This window comes from Furipterus horrens, unplaced genomic scaffold, assembly GCF_987537825.1.
Source record: "Furipterus horrens unplaced genomic scaffold, mFurHor1.1.pri manual_scaffold_10, whole genome shotgun sequence".
NCBI lineage: Eukaryota > Metazoa > Chordata > Mammalia > Chiroptera > Furipteridae > Furipterus > Furipterus horrens.
In genome coordinates this window covers 67,402,066-67,415,132 of record NW_028327180.1, presented here as the reverse complement: position 1 = coordinate 67,415,132, position 13,067 = coordinate 67,402,066, and positions in this window count along the sequence as shown.

The following is a 13,067-nucleotide window of genomic DNA, read 5'->3' as shown; positions in this document are numbered from 1 at the left end:
GACTCAGCCCTGAGACAGAGTGTGGCTTAGATCAATGGAGTCCAGCACTCCCACAGGCTGCACTCTTCTCCACAGAAGGAGGCCTATATCCATGGTATCTATGAATGTCCCTTTGGGCATTGGCATTTTTCTTAAATTCTTTTGACAAATTTTAACCTCTAAAACATAGGAACATGTTCCTATGTGTGTTTTCTAATATGGAGAGATGACTAATACATACTAATATGCTCTCTTCCCCTCTCTCTTCTCATTCTCCCTCTCTCCCTCTTTGGAAGGTGTTTTGAATTTTCAGATTCCTCTGTCTGGTTCTCCTTATCTTTATTCTCTAATTATTGATCCATTGCAGGTTTTTTTTTATTGCTATCTTCTCTTTCCTCATCCTACTTTCTCTGTTTGAGGAGCCCATTCACATCTACAATTACTGTATTGCCTTTATACTTACAACTCACGTGTCCCCATGATGAGACTGCGCCCATCTTATAGTATCAGATACTAGACACCTTAATTTCATTGGCTCACAGAATCTTTAAAATCAAGCTATCAAACATAAGTCCTATGTTTTCCTTCTGAATGTGCTCTTTCACATTTTGATTTAATGGAAGTCAATGTCACTATTCTCTGAGTCCTTTTTTGTTCAAAATTAGTTTCAATGATTTCTCTCTATATATATAAAGTTCTTATTTTATCTTAAATAGAAATTAATCCCGTTAACATATATTTAATCCAAGTCTTCACCATGTTTTAACAGGTTAATATTCTTCTTAACTATTACCTCACCCTCCATTTTATTCTTCCAATCATAATCTTATCTCCATTATAGTATCATTAAAATATTATCTGTTTAAAATATCATTATCCTTTGTGAGTTATAATGCAAACACCTTAGTATGACTTACAAGACACTTTATTTCATCTGCTTCAGGTACTCGGGAAAGCCCAACTTCAACCATAGGGAACTCTTATAGGACTTGTAACAAATCCTATTTGCCCACAAGATGGCAGTAAAGCACAGCCGTTTAAACCACTAACTCCGACCAGACTTAGGGGCCTATTTTTTGTATACCAGCAATGTAACCTTGAGCAAGTTGCTAATGCTTTATGATTTGTGGATTCCTCATCACTTAAAATGGCGATGATAATAACACATACATGATTCTAAAGAAGCGAAGCTCCAAAAAAAGTTTAAATAGGGATGTCCAGGTGAGTAACAAATCAGGCAAAACTTTAAGTAGAAGCCAGAAGGCCCTCTTTCATTGCCTACTACGAATCCCCATTTCTGAACCCAAAAAGGGGAAGGTTTTGAGATGGAGGGAGATTTCAGCACTCTCTGATGTTATTTTTCTCATTCTCAGGGAGATGGAGTCTCCTAGTATCCTCCACACTGAGCTCTTTTTCAGGTGTTGCATTGGATGAGAGTTGGGAAACATTTCCATCTAACTAATGGGCTAAGCATTACTGTTATAATTCTACAGAGTTCTTTTGTTTTCTTTTTTAGATGCTTTTTACCCAAAGAGAGTTAATAAATTCACAGAGACAGACTGAGTAAACTGTTTATCATATATTTTCCAAATAAAAATTCTGTGTAGGCAGCCAAGCAGGTTCATTGAGATAACATGCAATCAGACAAACCTGTACCATGGTTGATTGTCTTAAATTTAACTTTTATTTTAACATTAGTTCACTTGAAAAAGTAATATATACTCTTTAAGAAGAATTTAAACATAACAAAAAGTAAATTTTAATTAAAAAATAAAAGTATGCAAAACATTACAACTAAGTTTAGATGAAAATCTTTCCTGAGCTCTTTCTCTTCCTGTCCATATCTCTTAATGACTAAGTACATAGATTAAGAATGTGATAGAAATGATATCTTAAAAACAAGACCATACTGTACATGCTACTTTTGAAATGAGAGCTTACAGAATGCAAGGTCAGTAGGCAAATTAAGAAGTTATATTCTGAATGTATGCAAGAAACAAATTAAAATGAAACTTACTTAAAATTTTTGTTTCTCAGAATATCAAAATACAAAATGTATAAAGAAAAGCAACTCTAACAAAAGGTATGTATAATCTCTACCTTGAATGTTATAAAATATTAATCAAGATTTTTTTAGTCCTAAAACGTGAAAATATGTACCCATGCATCAATTTTAAAAATTCAATACTGCAAAGAGGTACATTCACTCTAAATTGTTTTATAGATTCAATATAACCTTACTCAAATAACTAATAGCTTTTAGGGAAACTAACAATATAACTTTCAAATTTGTATGAACCTCTAATAGAAATAAAGAGCAGACAAGACAATCTTGAGGAAGAACAGAGCTGGAGGACTTACACTGTAGGTAACAAGACTCATTCTTGAACAATAATAAAGAACATGTATTGGTGCAAAGATAGACTACTAGGCCTGTGGAACGACATTTACAGTTCAGAAACAGACCCACACATACATGGTCATTTGGTTTATGACAAAAGGCACTGTAATAAATTATGTTCTCTATACTAAATTTTTCTGAGTCTATGACAATAACACAGGAGAGTAAATAAATCTTAACATAATTTCAATTAATATTAAAAAAGCCAATTCAAAAAATATTTTAGAAGGAAATATATCTTCATAAACTTAGAGTATGCAAATATTGCTTAAAATGGCAAAAAAAATCACTAAGCATTAATAAAAATATGGTAAACTGTGCAATATGAAAATTAAGAACTTCAGTTGATCGAAATACATCATTAGCAGAGTAAAAGGGAAGGCACCAACTAGAAGAAAATGTTTCTAGTACAGATATCCAGCACGTGGCTCATTATCATACATCTATCATATGAAGAACTCCTGCAGACAACTAAGAAACACACAAACAACGTGATGAAATAATGTGCAAAATGTAGAATGATGGTATCAGCATGGCTACTAAATATGTGCATTATCTTCATTTTCCTTTGCATTTCAGTTGTTTTGAAATTATCTGTTTATTTAATCTTATGTTATAATTAATCATGTCCTTATACTAGAGTGAAGTACTAAAGAAATATAACTTGGCTCCTTGAATTATATTCACTTTCAGACTGTGTTCATCAGGTTTATTTTGTGGGATATGTTGTTCTCTTAAACTTTTCTTCGGCTGTGTTGTGATTCTAGACTGGCCTACCTTTCCCTTTTCCCACTTTAATTTCAGCTTTGAAGCGTGCAGCTCCATCCACATCTCTCTTTGAGCTAAAATGGAGAGAATGAATGTTTCTTAAATATCTGTATACTATCACATGCAACTTTGTCTTCCCGTTTGAACTATAAATTAAGGGCTTGCTTTGTTTTCCTATCCCCTTTGCTGTAGTGTGAAGCTTTAGGATTAAATAGGGAGACCTCTACTAGAAAGAATATTGCCTTTGCTTGAGGAATTAGGCTCTCTCTGCTTCCTCACCTTTCTAAATATCATGAGTGGCAATATATCCTATGTACAGTGGTCCCCCTTTATCTGTGGGAGATACATTCCAAGACCCCCTGAGTGGATACCTGAAACTATAGATCATACTGGACCCTATATATGTACTATATGTTTTCCTATACATACACACTTTTTAACCTAAAGGAAGCACTTTATGCTTTTTTGGAATCACTACTGTTGAGCGTCAGGGCAATTATTAAATAAAATAAGGGTCACTTGAACACAAGTACTGTGATAAGGGGATAGTCCATCTGATAATGGAGATGGATCCTGAATGACTAGTGGACTGGGAGTGTGTACAGTGTGGAAATGCTGGACAAAAGAATGAGTCAGTCCCAAGCAGAACAATGCAAGATTTACTCATGCTTCTCAAAGTGGTATGTAAGAGAGAGAGAGAGAGAGAGAGAGAGAGAGAGAGAGAGAGAGAGAGAGAGAGAGAGAGAGAGAGAGAGAAGGAGGGAGGGAAGAAGAGGACAGGAGGGAGAAATTCTATCAAAGGACAGAGAGATACAGTGTGAATCATGTGGCTTCAAGCTGGAGAATTAGGAAAACTGAGAAGCATCTGGGAGAAGGTCTCACTTAAAATTATGGAGATTTTGTTTAATTGTGTAGTCTAACAAGACAATGAGCTTCCTGCAAAGGAGTCAAGTCTCTGTCCAACAATGTTCAAGCAAAGTTTTAATGACTGCTCTTATGAAGGTTGCAGGGAGATTTTAGACTGGTGCAAGCTTTGCATGATATCTAAAATCTTTTTCAGACCTTAGAAATTATGTTTGTCTTCTATAAGCAGACAGCATGTCACTCAAAACAAAACTTGGGACAACAGAGACCAGAGCAGAGTTTGATGGGTGACCAAAGGGGGCAGGTTCTGTCTGATTCCTCCTCCTCATCATCCCAACAGCTCTCAAGATGCAAGTTGCTGGGTGGGAGAAGGATTTCCCTGGGCTTTTTGCCAAGTTAGGGTTGATGTAGCACCTTGGGTAATATCCAGGGGAAGCAGAAATGCGTAACTCACAGCCAAGTTCCCAGAAGAACAAAAGTATAGGGTGGCAGCTGGGCCTGGGAAGTGAAATAGCAGGTTACATACACTATCTCTGCTTGTAGATGCAGGAAGAAAGGGGGAGCCAGGGTGGAGCCAGTTTCTCACAGGTAGGCCCAGGCTTCCTCTTCTTCACAAAGTCTTTTCCTGACTTCCAAACTCAACCTAACTTGCTTAATATACTTTCATAATGCTAGCTACTTGTCTTTCAGAGAATTGAACACATATCACAAGGATAATTTTGTTGATTCCTTTTTTTTTTAATAGCTAGACAGGGAGCTTCAGGAGAGCAGAGACATGGCCTATCATTGTTTATTGTCACATTCCCCAACCTATGCTAATGCCTGGAAAGATGTAGCTATTTGTTTAACACATGAGTGAAGGTATTAGCTACCTCAGATCCATCGCACCATTGAAGTCATAAAAGCCAATGTGAAGTTTGGCTCTAAACATTTTTCATAAACTAACTTTTTAAATAAATGAATACATGGCAGAATCTTTTTAGATTGCTTCTGAGTTTCATCTCCTCTTGCCCTGAAGGCAACAGCCTAACAGAAGAAGCAGGAAGAGAACAGTCCTCAGGTTATCATGATCTCTCTGGTCCTTTGATATTTCAAATATGGGAAGTCTACAAGTTTGACTTTGTCACTTGAATATTTCAGCTTCCCTCCACTCTACTTATAAGTAGAGCTGACTTTTATCAGCAGGATTCAGGAAATGGCATAATAAGAAAGAATTATTATCAGGGAGGGGTGGTAAAATTAAGAAAGCAAGTATTTTACTTTGATTACAAAGGTATAGGATACTTATATATTCAAAGCTTTCTGCATTTTGTGACCTATTTGACTTCCCTATTATTGGGACCTTGAACTCAGACCTCTGCAAATTTAATAATTTATGATTCTTTGTTACTAAGGGGTAGAGCTGCAGCTTCAGTAGAGCTCAAGAGAGATTTAGTTTTAGACACACTAGATCTTAGGAACTGAAACCAGAGGGCAATCCAGTCTGGGTCTTACACTGCCTGTCACCATTCAGCCAAAAAGCCAGGACAGGGGTTGGATCATAATTGTGCTTTTATTAATATCAGAGGCCAGCATCCTGAGAAGGTGGCTGGTGAAAACCCTAACATCCACCTTCCCTTGAGCTTTTGGAAGCAAGTGGACATAAGGAAAACATGGGAATTTGGGAGGGGAAATCCCTATGGGGAGCAGCAGAGGTTCCGTTCCTCTTGGGAGTAAGGGGAGGGGAGCTGGGAAGGGAGTCCTTCCAAGCTGCTCTCCTCACCTCTCCGCTCGCATTAGCATTGCCTGCTGGGGAGGCTATGTGTTCTCTGGTTAGGGGAGATAAGACCTTGGCGATTCACCACCTCGTTGTTCATTGCTAGAAATATTTGGCTTTGTTACATTTTCTTGTCTCAGTTTCCCCATTCTACTTTCCCAGGAATTTTCCTAGCTTTTTACTATCTTGTCTCAAAACACTGATAAAATCAAATAGAATGTGTATATATTAACATGATCAAAGGAGTCTTGCTAACTTCTCTTTTTGCTTAAATACCTGTATGACTAAAAGTAATCATGGAAAGCTATTGAAAGCAGTATGAAGGTTTCTTAATCTAGCAAGTCATTTTCTGAGTATTCATCCAAAGAATGGGAAAACACTAATGCAAAAACTATATATACTCATATAGTCATTGCATCATTATTTACAATAGCCAAGATATGGAAATGATGCAAGTGCCCATCAATGGATGAACAGATAAAGAAGATGATATATATGGAATACTACTCATCATAAAAAAAGGATGAACTATAGCCATTTGTGACAACATGGAAGGACCTGGAGAATATTATACTAAGTGAGGTAAGTCACATGAAAAAACCACAAAACCATATAATTTCACTCCTATGTAGGATATAAAACAAAAAAAGAAATGAACAAACAAAACAAAACAAAAACAAGCTCATAGCTACAGACAGCAGATTAGTGGTTACCAACGAGGCAAAGGGTTGGGGGGAAAGGTGAAATTGGTGAATGAGGGTCAAATCTATAGTGATGGATGAAAACTAGACTTCTGATGGCAAGCATGCTGTAGTGTACACAGATATCAGATTATAATGTTGTATACCTGAAACTTATATAATTAACTAAGGATACCTCAAAAAAAGTAATAATGGAATATTAATGGAATATGTATATAGCAGTAGTGAGGGTCTTTTTAAGTTTTGTCAGTTTGCTGAACATCTTCTGGCAGTGAGAAAGGGACATGGGAGGAAATTGTTCTTAAGAAAAGATTAATGTAATATCATGGGTATACTTGTGTGTGTGTGTGTGTGTGTGTAAGAATTACTTAGCTTCAATGACTTCACATTTACTCAACCTCTTCCTACGTCAGTACTCCAAGGGAAATTATGACTCCTTAGCCTTGTGACTAAGCTTTAGAAGAGGGGATGCCCCATGAAGCAGAGTTGCATCTTAGTCAAGCAGAAGCTTTGTGTCTCTTTTTCAGTAAAGCTCTGCAGAGTTCAGCCTTACAGAATAACTCCCAACTAAGGGGAGAAGTCATTACACCCTTTCACAGGATGGTCTACTACTTCTTCCTAACACATTTGTACCTGCTTTGCTAAGTAACTACATAAAAATAAAAATTCCACATAAAAATGTAAATTCTATGCAAGCTGATATTGTGTCAATTTAGTGCCTTTTGTTCTGCTTTTGGGGAAATACTAAGTGTCTAATATCTGCTCATTAAGCAGTTTACCATCTTGGTAGATACTGCATAGTGAGAAGAACTGGGTTTCTGTCCTCGTTTTTTTTTAACTTGCTTGCTGTACAACCCTGAGTGTTCATTAACCTCGCTAAGCATAGATTTATTCACACATAATGTGAGATAGTACTTAATAGGCCCCTCAGAGAATTGTGAAATTCAAACAGAGATGGCACAATGAATGCACTTCTCAAAATGGCATACATAAAGAAAGGTGAGTATATCGGAATACCTTATTTTATAGACAAAAAGACAAAATCTCAGCTATTCTACCTTTTCACTGTCCTGCAGGTATTCTTGGGTCCTGACGAATGTCTGAGATCTGAGCTACAACTCCTGTGGGAGATACACTCAAGTCATTAGTCTGTGACATCTTGAGCACCAAATTAAGATGACAGAATAATTAAAACAGCAATTGTTACAATGCATATAATACTATAATCTCTTCTGTTCAGGAAGAAGATAAAGACTGTTCAAAAACCACATTAAACTTCCAGCCAAGATGGAGGCTTAGACTGACACGCTTCATCTCCCTCCACAACTAAAAGGACTACAACTACCACAAAACCAGAAATAACCAGAAGTTCCAGAAAATAAAACTACATGGAAGTCCAACTTATGAAGTTATAAACAAGTGGTGCTTGTCCGGATGGGTAGGAGGGGTGAAACCGGGTCGGAAAGGTCAAGCTGTGCTGTCGGCGGCAGCAGCGGTGACAGTGGTGAGACTGCAAGAAATGCCAGGGGAGCAGCCCCGGTTGCAGTCAACATCCTTCAGCTTGCAATTCTAATGCCGGGGAAGGCAGACCCCCATTGTCTCGGACTGTGAGGCCCAGAGGGTGTGGGGACGGAGGAAGAGGCTCCTGGTCTCTCAGTGGAGAGTAACGGCAGGAATTCATCTTGGACCCCCATCCCCACACAAAGCGCCACTCACTGTGTGGTGAGAAGGGTTGCCGGGTTGTTATGAGTGCACAGGGCTCTGCACCCGATAGTGTAGGAGGTGTGACAGCCCCGCCCAAGAAGGAAAGGTAAACAAAAATGGTCAGGATGGCAGGAATAATGATTGAAAAACAAATCATGCAGCTGACCAAAAAGCAAATATGGAAATTAACCGATGAACAAATAGAAAATCTTTCCGAGGCTCAGTTCAGAGCTTTAGTCATAAGAAGCTTACAGAATTAACAAAAGATATTGAACAAGATGGGGAAGGAATGAAGGCTAGTCATGCTGAAATTAATGAAAACACATAAAAGACAAGTGGTGAGGAAATGAAAACCAGGGAACAAATCAACAAATCGAAACACAGGAAAGGAACAGTCAACCAGTGCAGAAAGAAGAAACGAGACGTGAGGAATATGAGGAGAGGCTCAGAAACCTCTGGGACAGCTATAAGCGAACAAATATTAGAATTATAGGGTTTCCAGAAGGTGAAGAAGAAGAACTAGAAATTGAAAAATTATGTGAAAAAATAATGAAGCAGAACTTCCTTAACTTGGGGAAGGAAATAGACTTACAGGTCCAGGAAGCACAGAGAGTTCCAGAAAAACTGGACCCAGGGAGAACAACACCAAGACATATTATAATCAAATTGTCAAAAATTAAGGATAAAGAGAGAATTTTAAAAACAGCAAGAAAGAAGAAAAGAATTATGTACAAAGGGGTTCCAATTAGACAATCAGCTGATTTCTCAAAGGAGACTCTGCAGGCAAGAAGGGACTGGCAAGAAATATTCAAAGTAATGAAGAGCAAAAACCTACAACCATGATTACTCTATCCAGCGAAGCTGTCATTCAGAATAGAAGGGCAGAGAAAGTGCTTCCAGGACAAAGTAAAACTGAAGGAGTTCATTAGATCCAAACCACTGTTATATGAGATGTTAAAGGGACTTGCTAGAAGAAGGAGGATCAAAACTACGAACACTAAAATGAAAACTGTATCACAACAACCAACAACAGAAGCTAGGGAACTGAAACAAAGGCAAACTAAGTAGGCAATGAGAGTGGAAAAAGAATTATAGGTATGGGGAACATTTGGGGGGAAGGTCAGCAGGGAAGGGAAAGGCTGAAAAGGGAGGGAGATGATGCAGGTATTAAGAAGCATAGTAGGAGGAAATGGAGTAAACAGGAAGATGTTGAGAAGAACTATATGCACAATCAATGGGCATGGACTAAAAGAGGGGGACAACTGGAGGGAGGGGGGTCACTGGGTGGAGGGGAGCAGAGGGAAAAGAAATTGGGACAACTGTAACAGTATAATCAATAAAACATTTTTTAAAAACCACATTAAAAAACTCAAAATATAAATAAAAATTCATAAAACAACATCACAGATGTATCTCATTTAGCATCCTCCTCTTATATAAGGAAACTTCCTTTTTGAGAAAGTAGAACTGGTCCTGAAAGACCTATGATAGCTTCCACCATCCCATCAACCTCCATTCTTGCACTCTCTTCTCTTACTTGGGCAGAATCCTGTGTTTCTACCAAAGAAAGAACCTGAAAATGTTCTCCTTTTATTAAGAGAAGGAAGACCTCAAACCAATGATTGAAAATTCTACTTCAAGAAATTAGAAAAACAAAATAAAATAAAGTATAAAAAAGAGATAAAGAATATCAAAGGAGAAAATGATAATGAAATCGAAAACAGAAAAACAATAGAGAAAAATCAATGAAACCAGAAGCTAGTTTTTGAGAAGATTAATAAAACTGATGAACTTCTAGTCATACTGATCGGAAAAAAAAAAAAAAAGACAGAAGACATAAGTTACCAATATGAAGAGTGATAGTGGTAACAATCCTAGAAGTTCTATAGAAATTGTAAAGATAGCAAAAAAATATTATGAAAAATTGTATGCCAAATGTTTGGACAAATTAAATGAAACGGAAAAATTTCTTGAAAGACACAAAAGAAGAAATAGATAATCTGGACAGTTTCAGTCTACTGAAGGAATTTAATTCATAATTTAAAACCTCTGACAAAGCTATTTCTATATACTCACCTGGGGACATCACTGGTTAATTAGACCAAATGTTTGAGAGAAAAAAAGTATTAATTCTATACAAACTCTTCCATAAAATTAAAGAGGAGTGACTATTTTCCAAATTATTCTATTACTGCAAGAGTAAGAATACTGGAAATTTGCTCAGAGAGTAGGTTTCAAGTGCTCTCACCACATACACACAAAGGGTTAACTATGTGATGATTAACTATGTTAATTAGTTTGACTCCGTCGTCGGCAGCCGTCCGTCTCGAGAGACGATGGCGTAGCTTCTTTAGAGTCTATCTATCTGCACCGCCGAGAATGGCTGTGCAGTCCGACTCGGGAGTGACAATCCCTGCCACACTTGTTACAGGTGAAGGCAGATGGCCGTTGTTGCTGCTGTTGACGCTGCTTCCGCCTCGATCTTTTCTGGACCGCCTCCTCGTTGCGCGCAGCCTCTGCGCGTGACGTACCTTGCCTGACCGCGAGCCTCCAGGCTAGGCGGTCGTCTGCTTGAACTTCCCATGTGTTGAGATTGATGGAGCATTGTGTCATGTCCTTTTTGCAGATGTCTTTGAACCGCAGTTTTGGGCGCCCTGTCATCCTCTTGCCTTCTGCTAGCTCGCCGTGGAGGAGGTCTTTGGGGATACGGCCTGCATCCATTCTTTTGACATGGCCGAGCCACCTGAGGCGTCTCTCACTAAGAACTGCATGCAAACTGCTCATATTGGCTCGCTTCAGCACCTCGGTGTTGGGGACCTTATCCTGCCAGGCGACATGCAGGACGCGTCGCAGGCACCTCATGTGGAAGCTGTTGAGTTTCCTTTCGTGCCTTGCGTAGGTGGTCCACGTCTCGCTGCCATAGAGGAGAGTGCTGAGTACGCAGGCTTGGTAGATGCGCAGTCTGGTTTTCTCAGTGAGGCTGGAATTGTTCCACACTCGCCGGTTCAGTCTGGCCATAACTGTGGCTGCCCTGGCGATTCTCCGGTTGACCTCCAAGTCGACTGACAGAGAGCTCGAGATGGTGGACCCGAGGTAAGTGAAGTCGTTGACAACCTCCAGGGTGTACCCGTTGATGGTGATGCATGGGGGAGTCCCCGTGCCTTGAGCCATAACATTCGTCTTCGTCAGGCTGATGGCTAGTCTGAACTCCTTGCATGCGTGGGAAAGGCAAGTGACTAGCTGCTGGAGTCCCTCTTCGGAGTGTGATGTCAAAGCTGCGTCGTCGGCGAAGAGCATCTCATGGATGAGCACCTCTTTGACTTTGTTCTTGGCTCGTAGACGGGCCAGGTTGTAGAGCTTGCCATCGGATCTGGTGTGAATGAAGACACCCTCGCTGCAGTCCTTAAAGGCGTATTGGAGGAGCATGGAGAAGAAGATTCTGAACAGCGTAGGCACGAGGACGCAGCCCTGCTTTACTCCAGCAATCATTTCTCTATCCAGGGTGGGGAAAAACTAGGTTTACAATGCTGAGTGCGCAAAACAGTTTATTCCTGTATTATTGTATTGCTGTATTATTATTTATTAATTATTGCATTATTTTCCAAACAAACAACTATAAACTTATTTTTGCCCCATCCTATAAATATTAAATCATTATGTTGTACACTTAAACATATACAATTTTTATTAAGAAGTAAAAGACCAGTCCCTTCACCTGTACACACCTTCTCCTCCACTCATCTTCTCAAGAATGCTATTTCAGCAATACTGCCAATGTCCCAAATTTGCAATTTTACTCTTTCTTCTAGACCTTTCTCATAGCTTAGATGCTCCCTATTACTTCTCCCATTAAGAAAAATAAAACAAAGAAAAAATAAATAGTTCTGGATTCTGCATCTTCATTGATTTTTCTTCATTAACTTTTTCTAATTAGACAGGAACCTCTCTAACGGGTAGGATATATATACTAACTCCGAGTTATCTCCTTCTGTTTTTACTTAAGTCTACTCTAATCAAGTTCCATCCATGACTACAACAAAACCACTACTGTCATGGTCAGAGGTGCCCTTATGTTCCTAGAGACAGTGGTCAATTCTTATTCTTCATTTTGTTTTACCTATCCACAGCATTTCATACAGTTAAACACTCTTTCCTTTATAAAATGTGTTTTTTCCCCATTAGGCTTCCAAGACAACTTCCTCTCCATGTCTCTTTGTAGGTTCCTATTCATCAGCTGACCTTGACCCAGTGGAGGGCTGTTGGGTTTCAGCATTTGGACTTATTCTGGGTTTTACCTGTAACACAATTCTCTTAGTGCTCTCACCTTCCATCAAGATTTACATCTCTAATCTGTCCTTCTCTGAACTCTAGATTCTTATATACAAGGGCCCACTCAGCATTTTTATTTCAATACCTAATCAAAATCTCTAGCTTATTCTGTCTCAAACTGAGCTCCCGTGTTTCTTCTTTATCGCTCCTCAACCCATAAAATGGCAAATCTAGTTTTTCCAGTTGCTAATAATCATTCTTGACTTCATTCTTTCTCTCACACCCAACATGTGGTCCATCAGCAAATTCTTTTGGCTCTATCTTCAAAATATACCCCAAAGCTTACTACTATTTATTATCTCCACTGTTAATTCCTCAGTGCAAGCCACTAATCTTGTTTCACTTGAATTTTTACAATAATCACCTAATTATCATTCTTGCTTCCACTCTCTCAGTATGCATTCAACATCCAACATTATACATCAGCCCTATATGTTCAGCCAGGATGATCCTAACTATGATTTTTATCAGGCCACTTTCTTCTTCCTAAATCTCTTATAACCAGGCACAAGATGTTGTTTTTCATCAAGGCTCTGAACTGCTCCCAGGGAGTAATCCTCTATTG